Here is a 4694-nt window from a genome sequence, read left to right as displayed (position 1 = left end):
TTCATGAATGCATGCACGCTGGCACCACACAGAAATGGATAACTGCTGCATTACAGCCATACTCAGGTGTGGCACTGCAAGAAAATTTCCCCAGCAGACAGAACTTTGGGCAGTCATCCATTTGTCCACCTGCTGTGGAATAGAGATAGGCCAAAGTATGAATTGGCCAGCTGATTAGGGATTTGGAAGGAACAAAATAGGAAGATGGGGTATACTGGTTCACAAGAATCTGGGAATGGCTCTCTGCTATTACTAGCCTGTGGGTACTGTACTATGTCTGCTTGGTTTTCTAGAACCTGCCCTTGGTAAATCGCCTCTTAAAAATTCTCCTCAAGTTATCTGATCTGAGTGTGTGTACTGCTGGAACCCTGGTTGATATATATACAATACCTCATTTGACGTTTACTACCACTCTATTACATAGAGTGGGCAGATCTTGTCATTTCCATAACTGGAATCTTCCAGTAGTTTTTTGTTGTACTTGAAATAAAATCCGAATGGCATGGTTTGCAAAGCCATGCTCACTCTGGTTTCTGCCTCCTTCTCCAAACTGACCTCATGTCACTGTCTCTCACCCCTGCTGCACTCAGCCATTTAAAACCTTTAGCTGCTGCTTCCGAGATTCTCATCCCTGAGATCTTAAGTTGACTCCCTGCCTATAATTCTGATTTCAGCTTAAATGTCACCTCCTCAGAGGTAAAAGAAACTCAGAAGTTTTAAATTCCTCAAGGCTTTACAACTATCTGGTAAAATCAGGACCTGTGACTTCTGTTAGCCATGTACCATGGCTGATTCTCCATCTGATTTCCTGAGAATAAAAATACTATGAGAGACCGAATGCCATGAGAACACACACTGAACTGACGTCAGACCCAAAACTCCTGGAAAAATAACTCTGGCTCTCCTATCTCTGTAGTGCATTCCAGGTTTAGAAATGATTTTTTTTCCTTATATTAATTTAACATTTACCAAAAAAGTATTCTGCTGAGCAATTTAGTAAGATGTTAGAAGGTGTCCATGATTTAGTGGCCAAATTAACTTTGTTAAATGCTGAGTTAAGCATGTGTCTTTAGAATCCTTAGAGCTTTTAATATGTGCATTATGAATTTCCAGGAGGCAGATGTATTATGTGAAGTTACCCAAACTGATTAGAATGGAAGACATTTTTATGAGAATCCTATTAACATCTCACAGAACACTCATTTCCTGGAATACAGTTTGGTAAACACTGAATTAAATCTTTACTGATAGACATGATCTTGGTAGAACCATTTTATTACAAATATAAATATAATAATGAATGATTTTGTGTGTGGAGAAGGAAGAGGGAGTATGTTTATATTGGCATCTTCTGAATTTTGCTCTTATGTATGGCTTATTCAGTTTTGTAAAAGTCTTACTCTTTTTTTCAAGGACTTTGCTGCCACTTTTTTATTTATGCATGCCACTTGCGTAATTGTTTGTATTTGAAACCCCATTGCCATCCAGAGGTCTCCGTAGCCTTCGACATTTAAGAAAGAATGCCCTGAGGATTTCTAAATCTCTCCCCAAGACTTCTGTGAATTTTCAGGGCCTCTTCCTTTTCCTGAGCTCTGGTTTCCTCATGCATGCTTCTGCTTTTCAGCAAAATGATCCAGATGTGATTTAGTCCCTTTGCCAATTTTGCAGTTTACCTTCCTCCACAACCACCCATACCCACACCTCTTCTCATACCATTCGTGAGTATCAGACTTCACCACCAAAATGGGAGAGGGGAAATCATATAATCCTCCAAATAATAAATAACTTATACTTGCACATTAGGCATTAAAAGCATTTTTTTTTTCTTTTTTTTTTTTTTTTTTTAATTTGAGGGACTTTTACTTCTGGAGATAGCAGAATAGTCAGTTTGAGTCAACTCATCCACAAAGAAAAAGTAGAAAATCTGGAGAAAATAATTTTAAGAAATCTATTTGAAGGCATTGGGGAGCTAAAACGGCAATGAAGAATTATGGGGCTAAATTTGGGAGGAGAAAAAAACCCAGACACGTGAGCTCAACGTTTAGGGCTGCTTCCTCTTGGTAGATCTGCTGACTCCTGGAGAGGCAATTGAGAGGAAGATTCTGAGCGGCACTTTTTGCAGGGGCTGGGGGACCAAGCTTAAATCTAGGGCCTGCTAACAAGGGGAAGGGGACATTGCTAAAACTCCCAAACTTTTTGTTGGGACTCAATTAAAATATACCAAAATCTTTGGTATTTAAGAAATTAACTTTGAAATTATTTATAGGTCAGAGAATGAATCACAATTGAAATTAGAAATTATCTTGAACTGAATGACAATGAAAAAACTACATATCAAAACTTGTGGGATATAGCTAAAGCCATGTTTAAAGAGAAATTTACAGCCTTAAATGCATATATTATGAATTAGAAAGACTGAAAGTTAATGAACTCAGCATTTATCTCAAGAAATTAGAAAAAGGAAACAAAAGAGAAAACAAAAGAGAAAACAAAATAAGACAAAGACAACAAAAACAAAACCCCGAATAAAATAAAAGAAAGTAAATGATGATAAAATCAGAAATTAATCAAATTGAAAATAAACATGAAGCGGAGAAAAAAACTAAAGATTTTTGAACAGATTAATAAAGTTAATAAATCCTTAGAAATATTGATTAAGGAAAAAGAAAGATGATATAAATAACTAATATGAAGAATAAAAAAGGAAACCACTATAGATCTTGCAGATGCTCATAAGAGTATCTTATTATTATTAAAGAGCAACATATTATGAACAATTTTATGCAAATAGATTTGAAAATGTAGATAAAATGGACAAATTCTTTCAAAAATACAATACATGAAAACAAACTCAAGAAGAAAGAAAATCTGAATAGTCTTATAGCTATTAAAGTACTGGATTCATACATAGAAATTGTTGGGAGGCAATTCTCCATGGTGTTTCTACAAGTCTTATGACTATCATTTCAAGGATGTTTGCCCCACAAACAGCTTTGGAAGCTAGAGATGTTTGTTGTCTCTCTCTTGGTCAGAAGGCAGATTTGTTTCCTGACCAGGATAATAAAGATAGTATCTCCTGCTAGACAAAGGTTGAGCAGGTTTGTTGTGGTCCCTTTAAAAGAGTGGGATTTCCCTAAGCTCGATTCTTCCTCAACTAAGACACAAACCATTGCATGTGCAGTGTCCACTTGAGCCTGCTTCTGCAATGCCCTGTTGGGATTTGGGGGCAAGGGGCTCATACTGCCTGCCTTCAAAAATAATCTGTTTATATTCATTTGGGCTTGTTTGTGAATCCAGAGAAGCATGGCAAGTAGTCCCTGTCATTTAGGGACTAATTGACTGTTTGACTGGACAGAAATGCAGGTCCAGTTAGTTTTACAAGTGTATTTAAGCAAGAAGTAAAGCCAGTATCACCCAAAATCTCTTCCAAGGACTACGCATGCAGCAAACAGTCTGCACCTCATTTAATAAGGATATCATTGCCTTGATACCAAAGCCTGGCAAGAATATCACAGAACAGGAAAAGCATAGGGCAATCATGCTCATGAACATAGATGAAAAATACTAGACAAAATATTAGCAAACTAAATCCAGTAATATATACTACTGATAATAAACACAACCAATTTGGGTTTAATCCAGAAATGTCAGTTGCTTAACATTTGCAAATCAATCAATATGATTCACCACAATAACAGATCAAAAGAGAAAAACAATATGGTCATTTCACCAGATGTAGAAAAATAATTTGATTAAATTCAAAATCCATTTTAAATTAAAGCACTTAATAAACTGAGAAAGGAAAGGAACTTCCTTAATCTGATGACAACTGTCCTCAAAGATCCTGTAGCCAACGTTACATGGTCTTTAAATATGGACCATTTAAAACATAACTACGATGGTATTTTCACACCTAAAAAATTAACAGCTTTTCCTTATACAATCAAATATACTATCAGTGTTCAAATTTCTCAGATGTCTCATGAATTATTATTCTTCTTATGGGATCCAAATCAAGAAATCAGGTTCATCCATTTAAGTCAGTTGATATTGTTAAGAATTGTGAAGTGTCTGAGACTTCACCCTATTTTGCAAGCTAATCAATTAGTCTCCCATAGTTTTAAGAATTCTGGCAGAAGACACAACTCCTGAGTTAGAGACAAAAAACTTTATTACTCAAGACACAGTGATCAAGATAAGCTTCATGTTAGTGTTGCTTTCTTTTGCCCCCCAAGTCTCACAGGGACAGAGTGGAGTGGCCCGGTGGATGGCAGGGTGAGTTTGTATCACCGAGGAACACCAAGCATGGGAAACTCTATTCTTTTAGAATGGGTTGAAAGCAAACCTGCAAGACTTTTGCCATAGAGGGAAACATTATCTTTATTTTAATGGACAGAAAAAATCTTGTCCTCTGCTCTGGTAGCAAACATATACCTCTTTTTCCAAATCTGTTTGCTGAAAAAACATCCTTGAAAAGATAGTCTAGAATGAAAAGGCTGTTAGTGCCTCTGCTCGCAAGACATGCAGAAACATGATAGACCCATGGAGAATTGTCTCCCTATAAAGATGTCTGTTAAGTCCCTTTCAATACATGAGTTCCCCTTTTATCTCTTTTGCTACCCCCACCCATCCCACTTTATTTGTTGGAAACACTGGCCAGTAGAAATTTTATAACCTGGATTTTGATGATTAAA

This window comes from Choloepus didactylus, chromosome 3, assembly GCF_015220235.1.
Source record: "Choloepus didactylus isolate mChoDid1 chromosome 3, mChoDid1.pri, whole genome shotgun sequence".
NCBI lineage: Eukaryota > Metazoa > Chordata > Mammalia > Pilosa > Megalonychidae > Choloepus > Choloepus didactylus.
The sequence above is the reverse complement of the archived record's forward strand: the minus strand, read 5'-3'. Positions refer to the sequence as shown.